This window comes from Bubalus kerabau, chromosome 5 (assembly GCF_029407905.1).
Source record: "Bubalus kerabau isolate K-KA32 ecotype Philippines breed swamp buffalo chromosome 5, PCC_UOA_SB_1v2, whole genome shotgun sequence".
Taxonomy (NCBI): Eukaryota; Metazoa; Chordata; class Mammalia; order Artiodactyla; family Bovidae; genus Bubalus; species Bubalus kerabau.
In genome coordinates, this window is record NC_073628.1 from 129,590,456 (window position 1) to 129,606,987 (window position 16,532).

A 16,532-nucleotide genomic window follows, 5' to 3' on the forward strand; every position below is an offset into this window, starting at 1 on the left:
TTCCAGGCAAGAGTACTGGAGAGGGTTGCCATTTCCTTCTCCAGGGGATCTTCCCGACCCAGGGATTGAACCCAGGTCTTCCAAATTCCAGGGAGATACTTTACCGTCTGAGCCACCAAGGAAGATGCGAAGAGCTGACTCATTTGAAAAGACCCCGAAGCTGGGAAAGAGTGAAGGTGGGAGGAGAAGGTGATGACAGAGGATGAGATGGTTGGTTGGCATCACCGACTCAATGGACATGGGTCTGGATGAACTTCGGGAGTTGGTGATGGACAGGGAGGCCTGGCGTGCCACGGTCCATGGGGTCGCAGTTGGACACGACTGAGTGACTGAACTGAACTGAGTTGAGCCTATTCTTCATATAACAGTCAAAGTAACCTCATAAATAGTAAATCATGTGACTCTTCTCATCACAACTTATTTACTCAGAATAAAAGGTGGAGTCCTTTTAATGGTATTCAAGACTCTACATGATCTGGCATCATAAAACCTAAAACTTCCACCTTGAAGACTTGTATTATTACCTCTGCCTGGAACATACTTCCCCAAACATCTGACCATTTGCTCCTTCATCTTTTTTAGGTTATCCTTAGCTAGCAAAGGATTTCCCTGGTGGCTCAGATGGTGAAGAATCCTCCTGAAATATAGGAGATCTGGGTTTGATCCCTGGATAGAGAAGATCCCCTGGAGAAGGAAATGGCAACCCATTCTGGTATTTTTGCCTGGGAAATCCCATCAACAGAGGAGCCTGGCGAGCTACAGTCCACGGAGTTGCAAAAGAGTTCGACATGTCTTTAGGACTAAACACACACACACACATTGATTGAATGCATGGGCAGGAGGGAGCCCTAAGAATTTAGCCATCTGGAAGCTGCATGGTGTATGATGCAACCCCTGACAGGTAGGCAAAAGCCTAAGCAGTTTCAGTATGTGCATCAACGTGCAACCTAACATTTTCAGTCTTCAAAAAATTTCCTGCACTGTCCCCACATGATGCTCCTATGCCTTAGGAGAAAATACATTAATTTTCAGAGGCCTGATAGATCATGAACCATGAGATCACTTGTGTAAAAAGCTGTGTAAATAGCTAACAGAAATCCGGATTCTATTTCTTTTGTGATGGTGCACAATTGCAAACCAAAAATAGAAAATAAAAAATAAATAAATCACACTGAGCATCTTTTCAAGGAAAGCCCCATTACTCCCTTTTATTGTGGCTTGCCTCCATCCACACAATTCTGCACCATCAAGCTGCTCTCCCTCTTTGGTAGAATGTACACCCTAGGAAAAAGAGCAGGAGGACAGGAATCAGAGAGACTTGGCTTCAGACTCCAATTGTATGCCTTGCTAATCCAGAAACTTAATTTTCTTGATCCTTTTGAGCCTCGATGCTTATTTGTAAAACAAGCAAGATAAAAGACACTTATAGGGTAGTTATGAAGACCACATTATATACAATATTATATACAAGTTACATATGTGTGTGTGCATGCTAAGTCACTTGAGTCGTGTCCAACTCTTTTAGATCCCATGGACTGTAGCCCTCCAGGCTCCTCTCTCCATGAGAATCCCCAGGCAAGAATACTGGAGTGGGTTACCATGCCCTCCTCCAGGGGATCTTCCTGATCCAAGAATCCAACCCATGTCTCCTGCGGCTCCTGCAATGCAGGCGAATTCTTTACTGCTGAGCCACTTGGGAAGCCCACAAGTTATATATAAATTATAGATAATATATAATGATATACTGTATATTTGACTGGCACTTAATATTGTATATATTCTATATGTCATATCAAATATGTATATTTTATTGGCACTTGATGCATGCTCCTTAAAATTTGATTGGCATTAAGTGCTGTGAGATAATATATATATTGGTCTCTGTCCCTAGTTCATGGCACTGAACTTCTAAAACCTTTATATTTCCCTAAGTGATCATTTATAGCACTAGAAGCATCTTTTGTTCTAATATTTGGCCTTTGACCCCAGTTCCTGATACAGAGCTTCAAACTCCCTTGGACTTTGCTGTTCTTTCGTTCTAATAGTAGTGCCTTTTGTTCTAATGAGGGTAGGCTCTTTCATGGAGGCTGGTCACCAGAAAAAAAGATGCCATGAATAGACACTTGGAATTTTCAGCATCCCTTCACATCCTTCAGAGAGAGTATGAGGGGACAAAAAGGAGTTAATAATCAATGATGCTTACATGATGATCTCTGTGTGATCCCCAAAGTAGGGGAATGGGAGCGCTCCTGGGCTAGTGAACACCTGGAGCTCCTTGGCTAGCGGTGCCACCTACGAAAGCGTAGAAACAGCACCTCTTCCCACACATCCCCCTATGCCTCTCTTCCATCTGGACGCTCACCTGGATCTTTAACCATATCCTTTTGTAATAAACTGGTAAATATAAGTAAACTCCTTTCCCACATTCGGTGAACTTTTCTAACACATTAATTGGACCTGAGGAGGAAGGGGCATGGGAACCTCTGATTAACAGCTGGTAGATCAGAAAGAAGCATGGGGCTTTCCTTGTGTGGTAAAGAATCTGCCTTCCATGCAGGAGCCACAGGAAACACAAGTTTGATCCCTGGGTCAGAATGATCTCCTGGAGGAGGAAATGGCAACCCACTCCAATATTTTGGCCGGGATAATCCCATGGACAGAGGAGCCTGTCAGGCCACCGTCCATGGGGTCACAAAGAGTCAGACACGACTGAATGACTAAGCATGCATGAAGGTCAGAAGCACAGATCACAATCTGGATTTGTGTGGCTTCTGAAATGGGGGGAGGCAGTTTTGTGGGACTGAGCCTCTAATCTGGTGGAATCTGATGCTATCTCCGGGTACGATTGAATTAAATTGTAGACCTTACTGGTGTTGCAGAGAGTGGCATGGTGTGGGAAAAAAACCCCATACAACTGGTATCAGAGGTGTTGTGTTAGAGTAAAGAGGAAACAGGAAGAGTAGAGTGTAAGTGTCTACAATAGTGCCAGTTATATATATATATGATTATATTGTGTGTAATATATAATATATCATTTAATATATGTAATGTAAATACATATATTGTATAATGCATATTACATACATACATATGTATGTTTGATTGGCATTTAGTGCATTCTCCTTAAAAGATTCAAGCTCTCTGTTTAAGAAGAACAGGTATTTACAGAAAAGCAGAGACTGATAGCCTAATGTAACGTTAGACTCATCTCTTCCCATAGGTATTTAACTAACAGGGATCTATGTCCTGAGAAAACACAGATACACCAATAGGAACTATTTTAGAGTATGTTGGGAGGTCTAACACATTCACTTAACATATGTATTATAGATAATTTCTAATTGTCATCCAGTTTCTCTTTTTCTTTGTACAGACAGTTTCAATGGCAGCTAAAACAAGTGGGAATCCAGAACCCCACCAGGCTCACTGACCTTGACAAGTGGTTCTGGTACATGTGCTGGTATGATATTCTCAAGGTGGTTGACACATCAACCCTTCCCTGTGCACAGAGGTCCTTTCTGCAGGAAATCTCCCAGAAGTGGTTCTCTTCAGCTGCTCCTGACTCCAGCATTACATCTGTCTCTGGAATGCCAGCTGAGGCTTCAGAACACCTCAGTAAGAATGAAGGCAAATGTGGCCAACAGAATCTCAAGGAATTTATCTCAACTTGTGATGTTCATAGGTACCATCCGGGTAAGCAATGTGACTTGAAGTCCAACTCAAAGGAATGAAATTTGAAACTTGAATATAAAAAATAGGGCTTCCCAGGTTGCCCAGTAGTAAAGAATCCACCTGGCAATGCAGGAAACATAAGAGGTATGGGTTCAATCCCTGGGTAGGGAAGTTCCCCTGGAGAAGGAAATGGCAACTCACTCCATTGTTCTTGCCTGGAGAATTCCATGGACAGAGGAGCCTGGTGTGCTACAGTCCACAGGGTCACAAAGAGTTGAACACAAAAGAAACTTAGCTCACACATGTAAAAAATAATGACTTTTTCATATTCCATCTTCTTTTTAAACTTCTACTCCATTTATATCTCCTGATACCAGGAGAGACAACATCTCTTGGCAAGCAGTGGATAAAAGTTGTGTTCTTTGTGTTCTTAGTTCACATATATTATCTGCTCTTTTTTTTTTTTTTTTTTCCCAGTTCAGACTCTGTCCATTGTTCTAACAAAAACAACAACAAAAACACTGAGGTGGGCTTATTAAGAAAGGAGGCACAGTGACCCTCTGGGGAGAAGACCTTCATCCAATTTAAATGGGCGTGCACTCTGACAGATATTTGGTGTTTAGGCATCTGATGAGCCTGGACTTTCCAAACTTGTCTGCAAGTTGGAATCACTTGAGAAGTTTTTGATGCCTATGTTCTGTCCACCAGAGGCTGATATGATTGGTCTGGATATGGTCCAGACTTTGGACTCTTTGAAACATCATCAGATGATTCTAATGTGCAGACAAGTCTGTGAATCACTTCCACTGGCCCACGATATGAGTCTATCTGAATAAAAGTATATTTCTAGTTTTTTAGAGCCAGAGATACTGCTCAAGCCAGTGTCCTTGCCAAATTATCTATGTCTGGTGTCATTAAGGCCAAATAGCCAGTTTTGAAAGGAGAAGGATTATATCTCTATCTAACAGTACTTCAGTAGCAAATGTATCTGAATTATAAAAGGAGAAAGAACATTTTAATTTGAAAGGAAAAAAGGAAATATAAATTATACGCAGGTTATGTGTGAGTACCAACTTAACCATTACAAGAGTTCTATCTGAAGGGAAATAGAAGGAAATATTAATAGAAAATAGACTTCTGTTGATGGTAGAGATCTGCTCCTAAAACTGAGTAATTAAAGAATCTTTGTTTAAATACATCTTTAAGCTCATCCCGCAATGGCACCCCACTCCAGTACTCTTGCCTGGAAAATCCCATGGATGGAGGATCCTGGAAGGCTGCAGTCCATGGGGTTGCTGAGGGTCAGACACGACTGAATGACTTCACTTTCACTTTTCACTTTAATGCATTGGAGAAGGAAATGGCAACCCACTCCAGTGTTCTTGCCTGGAGAATCCCAGGGACAGGGGAGCCTGGTGGGCTGCCATCTATGGGGTCACACAGAGTTGGACATGACTGAAGTGACTTAGCAGCAGTAACAATCAGGAGTGGAAAATTAGAAAAATCTAGAATTGGATATGAAAAAAGTAATAATTCTTTCTAGTTTGGGATATCCTACTGAGAATTTGAGGGCTTCTTAGCTGGCACTAATAGTAAAGAATCCACCTGCCAATGAAGGAGACGTAAGAGACACGGGTTCGATCCCTGGGTCTGGAAGATCCCAGCAAACTGCTCCAGTATTCTTGCCTGGAGAATCCCATGGACAGAGGACCCTAGTGAGCTACAGTCCATAGGGTCACAAAGAGTCAGACACAACTGAAGTGACTTAACACACACACACTGAGAATTTGAAGTACGGATCAAAGGGGATACATTTCAAACCACCCCCAGCCCTCTGAACTTTAGCAGGAAGATGATAATGCTGCATAGCACTAGGTTATAGGGCAGGGCTTTATTCTTTGGGCTTTTAAGCACATGGGAACAAACAGCTGATAGGAAGAAAGCCTGACCAGAATCAAGCTGAATCTTCATGGAAGAGTTTGAACATCTAGGTACTCATATTGCTTTAATCGTGAGCCTATACTCAAGATGGAAAGATGCAAAGCATTACCCAATAGAAATATAACGTTGTCCATATATGTACTTGAAAATTTTCTAGTAGTCACATTCAGAAAGGAAATAGGAGAAAAGGATATTAATGTGTCTGAGCCAATATATATTATCATTTCAACATGAAATCAGTATAAACATTTGAAATTAATGTAATAAAATATTTTAGATTCTTTTTTTCTTACTACCAGGTCTTGAAATCTGGTTTATTTTCTACATGCTTACAACAAGTCTCAATCTGGAATGGCCTCATTCAAATGCTGAATAGCCACATGTGGTTACTGTCTACTATTTTGCACACTGCAAGTGCAGATGGAAGATCATAAGGTCTGAACAAAGAGACTTTTCTTCTAATTGATCTTAAATGATGGACCGCATCAGATGGTCTCTAGAGTCATTTTGCAGCCCTCGTGTTCTCTGAGTCAATGGCAAGTCAAGGATGTGGGTCCATCGAAAAACTGGATGAGAATGGCCAAGCCTTTGAAGCTGGGACAGTCCCCAAGGCAACTCTGCTATTTCCGTCTCAATTTAGGGACACTAAAAAAGCATCTTCAGCTCTCACCAAAACGGCAGGTTCTGAGCAGAGAGTATAGTTTTTGCCGCACAGAGCAAAGGGATTCTCTAGGATATGGTTCTAGGGAAAAAAAACTCCCTGAGGGACGGCTTAACTTGAAATTAACTTTGTTATTGATCCCAGTGGTCAGGTGATGAGTGATGTGGTGTAAATCAAATCTTTGACCCACAAACCAAAAGCATAGCTCTTATGATTACTTTTTGCACAGCTTTATTAGAACTCTGCACACTTCCATGGTATGCTTCATTCTCAAGACCCGGCTAAGTCATGAGTCCCCACCCCCCCTTGACATTGGCTTTTAGAGCAGCAATATACTCCAGCACAGCAGAGCTTTGTCTTGCCTCATAGCCTGGGGTGGCCCCAGAGCTATTAAAAGTCTCTATTCATTGCCCCACTTTCAGATGAAATTGTTCAAACAGCGGTCTGTTTAGACCTCAGTCAGGAAACTGCTTTTTACTGGTGCGAGATGGAAACGGCAGTGGCGAAATACTTGAGCTAAAATGAGAGAACTGAGCGCTCAGCCCATCTGTTCTCTGGAGCACCACATGACCTTAGCCAGAAGACTCCCTGTGTCTAGACTTCAGTGCGTTCTCCTGTAAGACAGCTGAAGTCCCTTCCACTTTGATGGTGAGGATCACGTTCCTGGAATCCTGGCACATTTCACAGGAAGATATAAAATAAATGCAAGATACAATGATGAATCATTTCAGCAGACCCTAGGGGAGAAGCAGGATGGTAAATAACTGTCAAATCTTGGTAAACTGTTCAGACAGACAGGGGGGCAGGGACACCTTATGGGCAGGTCAAGGACAAATTCGGGGAAGGGGAGAGAGGGGGAGGAAGGAGGTGGAGGGGGCTGGGGAAAGTTCACTGCAGGGCCACCCAAGGCTGAGGATGGCCAAGTTTGAAAGCCCTGTCTTTATGCTGGAAGGACCTGACGAGCAAAACTGATTAGCTGTAGAATATCATTTAAATCTTCTCTTAAAGCAAATCCAAGTCTTTAATCATTATCTCCCAAACCACCAAACAGCGCCAGACACACACCGGCCTCAGTGAGAGACTTGTCAAGACTGAAACAGTAATTCACAAATTCACTAAAATTCCCTGCTCCAGCGAGCAGTATGACAGCTCCAGCGACCGCGGTAACATTTCTATTCAAACTGGCTTTGGAGCCGAAGCTATAAATATCCTTGCAATATTTCCTGCTTCAGAACATAAAGACAGCTTTACAGCACTGATAAAATAGAAATTACTTTCTCTCTGAGGTCTTGCTGGAATTTTAATGTCTGTTTTGCAATAAAGCAGCTCCTACACAATTTGATTTGAGGGAAAGAAAACAAACGGTCTAATTTAGTTACAATAATGACTCTTGTATTGTTTGCCCTGCTTGCTTCTCTGGCTGCTGGGCTGTTAAAGTTTGTAGTGTTGAGCAGAGGGGATGATTTTATGAGAATATTAAAATGGTTTCTTTATTATTTAAAGATACACTGTCTTCATACTTCCTCAACACAGTGCAACCCAAAACAATGTTTTAAGGAGAAATAGAGAGAAGAAAATAAAGTTTACGGCCCTTAATAGCGCCTTGTGAAAATTGCTTGTTAGAACTGTAAAGCTGTTGACCAAAGCTGACACGAATTTAAAAGGCTTTTGAAACGCAGAAGATCATAGCAGCTTTAATTATTCCATACATGTTACCCTGTTCTTGTTAGTGCCTTCAAAGTTGAGCAAATCTCTTTTTTAAAATCCACATACACCCGTCTCCTTTGTAGATTACATGATGTGGAAAGAAAAAAGAAAGACAGAAATTTGTGTTTGTAAATGGACTGTGTGCTGAGGGCATAGGAACACAGGGTTGAGAACAGAAGCTAAGGATAGAGCCAGGCTGTCTGCGAGCAAGAATTAAATGACTGAAGGGAGGCAGGGTTTGATCAGGTGCTGCATAGAAGTGTGATTAATCCAACCTCAGACTTATCAACTAAGGGTTAAAGTTCAAATTAGCCTCAGTTAGGTTTGGGATTTCCCTCTATGTGAAAAGCACCATGACCCCATGGCATCCTCTACTTGACTTATCAAGGGAATCTTCCCAGATCACGTGGCCCCGGGCTAAACCATGAAGCAAATGTCCTCTTCCACCATCTGCCTCCCTTCTTGCTTCAGGCATCTTGAAACTTACAACTCAGATTGGGACTTGAACTCAACCAAAACTCAGGTTGACACTTGGACCCCCTGTCCTTTAACTGAGATCGCACACCTGTCCTCAGAACTTGCTGAAGTTCAGGTTCTTTACGTCTTGTCACAGAAAAAATTCAGTGAGAGACAAAGGGATAAGTAATAAATGGATTTATTCTGAGAGATATACATTGCACAGACAAAATGCAATCAGTCTCAAATGCTGAGAGCAGCCTCAAGGTATGGCATCGTCTGGAAAGTGAGAGTGGCCATGGGGGAGACACTCCAAGACAGAGTGTGGGCCATCTCAGAAGGTGAGGGGCCCCGAAATATGGGGTGGTTAGTTTTCATGGGCTGGGTAATTCCATAGGCCAATGTGTAGGAGGATTATTTTTGAACTATTTTGGAGAGGAGGCAGAGATTTCCAGGGATAAGCCCACTGTCCACTTTTTGGCTATTTGGCATTAGCCTTGGAATTGTTGTGGCGCCTGTCATTTAGATGATAAAATATTACAATAAGTGTACAATAAGGTTCAAGGTCTACTGAAGTCAAATCTTCCACCTTCTTGGACCTAGTTGGTTCTAACTAGTTTCTGTCTATCCAAACAGCTAGGTTGTTCCTTAAGGGTTGTGCCCTGCCCACGTCCCTCCTGCTTCAGCCTTTTCCCCCTCAGCTGTTTATTTTTGCTCGCTTATGCTTACAATTAGTTGCACCACGTTTTCTCTTTTAGCTTCTCATATTTTCGCATTGCCTTCCATCCAAACAGATTCTACCTCCCAATATCCTGATATGCCCAAAATTCTACACTTATTCTAAAACTTGCAGTGTTTTTGCAGCGTGTACTTGACATAACAGACCCGTGATATCTTGTCCATAAGGAAATTGGGCTTGCATCTCTCCTTTGGTTTTTTAAACTGTGTTCTTAGGACTCTTCAGATTTCACAAACATCTCTCAACAACTGTGTGATAGAGAGGGGCTGGGTGCTGCACGCTTTTGTCAACAAAGCACCTGTACTTCTGTCAATTTAGTATAAGGAGGACTCATTTTTTAAGGTGTTCTGCCATTTGAAAAACATTTGGAAGTCATTGTTCTTGTTCAAATTTTTATTTTGCAAAAGAGAAAACTGAGGTTCAGGGAGGAAAAATGGCCATTTTCTCATAGCTGAATAGTGGCAGGGTGGGAAGGAGAACCCATGGGGACTTACTACTACAAGTGGGAGAGCAGTGATCTCTTACGAACTAATTCACGCTAGAATGAATTGATTGATCCCATGTTAGGGATAGTTATTATAATTAAAAGAAGAATGTTAGTAAGTGATTGTAATGCATTTGCCAAGAAGACATTTGAAGAATAGTGTACTTAAGCAACTCTTAAAATATGGTCTGAGGAGCCACTGGAGAAAGGACAGTCTATTCAACAAAGAGTACTGGGAATACTGGGTATCCACACACACAAAATGAAATTAAATCTGTACATCTTATATAAAAAATAACTCAAAATAAATGAAAGACCTAAATGTTTAAACTGTAAATATCTTAAAAGAAAGCACAGGACAAAAGCTTCATGACATTTGGCAATGATTTCTTGGGTATGATGCCAAAGGTACAGGCAGCAACAACAAAAAATAGGCAATTTGGACTTGACAAAAAATTATGCATCAAAAACAATATAAATAGAATAAAGAAACAAACCACAAAATGGGAGGGAATATTTGCAAATCACATATATGATAAAGGGTTAATATTTAGACTATTTGGAGACATCCTGAAACTCAATAACAGATAACAACCTGATCTAAAAATGAACAAAAGACTTAAACAGACTTTTTTCAGAATAAAAACAAATAGTTACCAAGCACATGAAAAGATGCTCTACATGACTAATCATCAAGGAAGTGAAAATCAAAACTACAATGAGAGACCACCTCACACCCATTAGGATGGCTGCTACCAACAAGTGAGAAGAGTGTTGACACGGATGTGGATAAATTGAAATGCTTTTGCACTGTTGGTAGGAATGGAAAAATGGTACGTCTGCCGTGGAAAACAGTATGAAAGTTCCTCCAAAAATTGAAAATAGAATTACCATATGACCCAGAGGGTATTCACCCAAAAGAATTAGAAGAAGGATTTTTAAAAGAATTTGCATCTATGTTTCTAGTAGCATTATTCACAATAGCTGGGGCTTCCCAGGTAGCACTGGTGGTTAAAGACCTGCCTGCCAAGGCAGGAGACAGAAGAGACAAGGGTTCAATCCCTGGATCGGGAAGATCCCCTGGAGGAGGGCATGGCAACACTCCAGTATCCTGACCTGGAGAATCCCATGGACAGAGGGGCCTGGTGAGCTACAGTCCATAGGGTCACAGGGAGACACGACTGAAGCAACTTGGCAGCAGCATTCACAGCAGCTAAAATGTGGAAGCAACCCAAGTGTCAATCAGAGGATGAATGGGTTTGATGTGAAGCAGGACCCTATGAGGTTCCTGTGAAAGCCTTCTTGGGTCCCCAGTGTCTTTGATTACAGGATACAGGCTTCATGCAGCCTCTACGACCTTCCCTAAGGTCCAGCTGCTTATTTAACTTCTATGCAGAGGACATCATGTGAAATGCCAGGCTGGATGAAACACAAGCTAGAATCAAGATTGCCCGGAGAAATATATCAATAACCTCAGATATGCAGATGACACCACCCTTATGGCAGAAAGAGAAGAACTAAAGAGCCTCTTGATGAAAGTGAAAGAGGAGAGTGAAAAAGTTGGCTTAAAACTCAACATTCAGAAAACTAAGATCATGGCATCCAGTCCCATCACTTCATGCAAATAGTTGGGGAAACAGTGGAAACAGTGATAGATTTTATGTTGGGGGGCTCTAAAATCACTGCAGCTGGTCACTGCAGCCATGAAATTAAAAGACGCTTGCTCCTTGAAAGAAAAGTCATGACCAACCTAGACAGCATATTAAATGAGGTGGATGAAACTGGAGCCTATTATACAGAGTGAAGTAAGCCAGAAAGAAAAACACCAATACAGTATACTAACGCATATATATGGAATTTAGAAAGATGGTAACAATAACCCTGTATACGAGACAGCAAAAGAGACACTGATGTATAGAACAGTTTTTTGGACCCTGTGGGAGAGGGAGAGGGTGGCATGATTTGGGAGAATGGCATTGAAACATGTATAATATCATATATGAAACGAGACGCCAGTCCAGGTTCGATGCACAATACTGGATGCTTGGGGCTGGTGCACTGGGATGATCCAGAGGGATGGTACAGGGAGGGAGGAGGGTTCAGGATGGGAAACACATGTATACCTGTGGGGGATTCATTTTGATATATGGCAAAACCAATACAATGTTGTAAAGTTAAAAAATAAAATAAATTAAAAAAAAAAAAAAGCAGAGACACTACTTTGCCAACAAAGGTTCTATCTAGTCAAAGCTATGATTTTTCCAGTAGTCATGTATGGATGTGAGAGTTGGACTCTAAAGAAAGCTGAGCACTGAAGAATTGATGCTTTTGAACTGTGGCATCAGAGAAGACTCTTGAGAGTCCCTTGGACTGCAAGGATATCAAACCAGTCAATCTTAAAGGAAATCAGTCCTGAATATTTATTGGAAGGACTGATGCTGAAGCTGAAACTTCAATACTTTGACCACCTGATGTGAAGAACTGACTCATTGGAAAAGACCCTGATGCTGGGAAAGATTGAAGGCAGAGGAGAAGGGGACAACAGAGGATGAGATGGTTGGATGGCATCACCGACGTGATGGACATGAGTTTGAGTAAACTCCAGGAGTTAGAGATGGACTGGGAAGCCTGGCATGCTGCAGTCCATGGGGTCACAAAGAGTTAGACACGACTGAGTGACTGAACTGAACTGAAGGTCCAAATCAAGCAATTGTTAATTAGGGAAGAGAAGGGATATGATACAAGGGAGAAACAAATAGAGTAACTATAGCGCAGCCTTGAGGCAAGGTCCTGGTTCCCCATCCAGGGATACACTTGACAATGTCTTTGAGTTGTTTTGCAGAGACTGAAACCCCCACCAGATGGGAAAAGTTAAGTTAATGATGTATACTGCCTACAATGGCATAGGCTCCAGACCGGTTGGAACCAGAAGGTCGATGATGCTGACTCCCACTTAACCTCACCACCAACCAATCAGAAGAATGTCCCTGAGGTGATCACACCCTCTTTGAACCACTACTATAAAATTTCTCACCACCCTCTCCAAGCTGGGTCATACAGTTTTGAGATCATTAGCCCAATGTGTCCCCTTTTGCCTGACAAAGCAATAAAGCTACCCTTTGTGGTTGTTATCATTCAGTCGCTGAGTCTTGTCTGACTTTTGGTGACCTCATGGACTGCAGTTAAGCAGGCTCCTCTGTCCTCCACTGTCTCCTGGAGCTTGCTCAAATTCACGTCCATTGAGTCAGTGATGCCGTCCAACCATCCCATCCTCTGTCATCCTGCTTCTTCTTCTGCCCCCAATCTTTCCCAGCATCAGGATCTTTTCCAGTGACTTGGCTCTTCACATCAGGTGGCCAAAAGTATTAGAGCTTCAGCTTCAGCATCAGTCCTTCCAATGAATATTCAGGATTGATTTCTTTTAGGATTGACTGCTTTGATCTTGTGGCAGTCTAAAGGACTCTCAAGAGTATCCTCCAGCATCACCGTTTGAAAGCATCAGTTCTTCATGCTCAGCCTTCTTTATGGTCCAACTCTCACATCCATGACTACTAGAAAAACCATAGCTTTGACTATAAGGACGTTTGTCTGGATTCTTTGTTACATCACATAAAACTCTGTCTCAGATTTAATTCAGTGTCAAGGTACAGAGGCTGAATCAGACTTCAGATTGAATAAGTAAACTATGGTATATACATATAATGGAATTTTATTGTATCTTAAAAAGGAAGAAACTTCTAATACATGCTACAACATGGATAAATCCTATTGTATTTCCCACGATTTTCTTTTTTACATAATGAAAAAAAAAATGTGGTCTGAGGAAACCTCTAGAGTCTCTGGACTATTTTAGAGAGTCTGTAAGGCTGAAACTATTCTCATAATAACAATAAAGCATTATTTTTTTACTGTCTTTACATTTCCAGTGATGTAAATGTAGCATTTCTACACAAGAAATGCTGGGCCAGCCATGGTGCCTTAGTATAAATCGAGGCAATGCCACCAAACTGGACTAGTAGTCATTATTCTTCCCTACCTCACGCTTACAAAAGAAAGAGAGAAAGGCATGGAGGGATGGTAGGGAAGAAGAAGAAAGGAGGGAAATAAAGGAAGAAAAAACAAGAGGAAGAAGGAGGAGGGGGGAAAAGGGGGGAAACCAGTTTAAGAATATTCTTGATGAAGCATTAAAAATTCTACTTCTATAAATTACTAAAAATACTAAATCTCCACCCTGGAGTATATGTTTTTATATAGTAAGTGTGACAAATGAAAAGTTCATGAAAAACATGGAAATGCATACCAAAATACAAGAGCTGTCTCAAGGCAAAGTGATTTGAGTTGCAAACTGAATTCATCACTCCTTTCATGAAACATCCTTTATACTAGAAGGAACTGCTGACCAGCAAGTAATGGTCATTGAAACTTGGATATCTAGCAGACATGTCTTTGAAAATGAAAGAAGTAAGCCTGTCACTTCTGAGAAAACAACTGAGAGTATTTTTTGCCAATAATATTTGTGCTTTTAAACAAAAATAATAGAATTCTGGAAAACTTGTATCTGCTACAGTATCCTTGACAGCTTTCCAATATTTAATGACTTTCTTGATGAAATTGGTAGTGATATTAATGAATGAGTCATTTTTAATATTGGATAATGAAATATGTCAACATTTGGAAGAGCTGCATTATTCAAGGAACCAATATTTTCTTGAATGACTAATGCAGGTTGCTTCACAATCATGTGTGGGTGAAAAATGCACTCAGAGTGCAGAAGAGACCACTGTACTTTGATGCAGCAGAAGAGGAAAAGTTTGCTGATATGGTTTCAGATTCCACACTGCGACAAATCTGTAAGGATCTACTTGCTGCGTTTCAAAGTAATATCAAAGACAAATACCCTCAATTGTATGAAAAGGTTTTGAAAATACTCCTCTCTTTTCTAACTACATATCTAAATCAGTCCATTTTTTTTCTCGTATCCTTCAACCAGAATAACGTATTACAGATAAGACTGATTCCAGAAGTGTATTTGAAGCTATAGCTGTCTTAAGTCAGAGATTAAAGATATTTCAAAGGCATAAAGTAGTGCGACTATTTTAACTCATTTTGTTTGTTTGTTTGTTTGTTTTTGTTGTTTGGGATTAACGAAGAGGTCCTGGGGGCAAGAGCTTTGACAGTCCCTGCTGTAGGTGACTCAGGAGACTTTCAAGAATGTCTCCCAAGCTTCACTGACAATGGTAACAAAATATCCCACATTTTCCAATAATTTTCCTGAGGACTCCTCTATGTGTCCTGTTATTTAGTCCTTCATTTAAGTCCCTTCACACACCGAAGCTGAGCCATGGGGGAAAATTAACAGGCAGAGGCTTCTTAACTCTAGTGGTTTCTGAATCCCAGGGCACGCACATCCTTTCTTTTCCTGCTTTGGTCGGTAGGCTCCACTTGTTATCCTAATAAAGTTTCTAGGTGTTCTGGATGCGTCTGCAAATCCTCTACAGGCCCAGTCGTTGTTCTGAGTACTAATGTGTCCACATAGATGCAGCCCTGAGTGGAGATTTTAAAGAATATGGAGGGACAGTCTTTCTCGGAAACTTCGTTTCTAGACGAAATAACACACATACCAAAGGACTCAGGATGAGAAAGAAAATGCTTTGAATTTAAGAAAAAAGGTAGGGGAAACTTCCCTTGTGGTCCAGTGACTAAGACGCTGGGCTTCCTCTGCAGGGGGCACGGGTGTGATCCCTGGTGGGGGAACTAAGATCCCACATGCTGCAAGGTTTTCATTGATCATTCCTAAAGGCTTCCTGTGTGGGGTTGGTAAGAGAGAGTAGAGACAAGGGGCAGAATCCATGAGGTGAAACCTCCACCACAAACCAAAGCTGCTTCTTGGTTTAATCCTTTCAGGAAGTATATGTTGTGTTATTGTGAATTAAGCACAAGTCTGGATATTAAAAGATGTTAGTTTGAGTCCTTGTTTTATCAGGAACCACGAAACTTGAGACTATTAAATATGTCATTCACAGAAGATGGTAGATTTATTTTGTATGCCCTGAGCAGTAAATAACAAAGACCACCGGACCGGGAATATTAAAGACTGCACATCAAGGGTTTGGTCGTGTTCCTGACACATGGGCACTGTTCCACTGGCAGGGTGTTGGTGTTTACTTTTGCATTAATATTAGTATGAGATATGTGTTGCTAGGAAAATTGTCCATTTCTTTGAGGCTTTGCTTCTTCGTTTCTAAAATGGGACTTGCTGTGCTTCCTAACTGATCCCCTGAAGTTGTGACGCGCACTGAAAGTAGGGCAGGACTGAAGAGTCAAGACGCTCGTGTCTGTGTCCCAGCAAAAGTCCCGACTAACCAAGTGACCTTGGGGAGTAATTTCCGTGGTCAGCCCCTTAGTTGCCCCATCTGTTTGCCAAAGTGTGTGTGTGTGTGTGTTACTCGCTCAGTGGCGTCTGGCTCTTTGCAACGCCATGGACTGCAGCCCACTAGGCTCCTCTGTGCATGAAATTCTTCAGATGTTGGGCCAAATAATCTCTCAGTTTCTATCCAGCATCGATATTCTTTATGTAGAATCTCCTGTGATCCCTCAAGGCTTAAAACTCTGTTCTAGATTGGTTATATTTAGGGCAGAGCTGGGTCTAGAACCTAGAACTTTCTAGTTTCTGAGTATGTAGAAGGATTATTATGTTTAATGAGGAACTCCAAGATAATCTGGATACCTGAAAAACTTCATAGCAATGATTCATTTTTAAATACCAAGTGCTCACTGGGACGACCCAGAGGGATGGAATGGGGAGGGAGGAGGGAGGAGGGTTCAGGATGGGGAACACATGTATACCTGTGGCGGATTCATTTTGATATTTG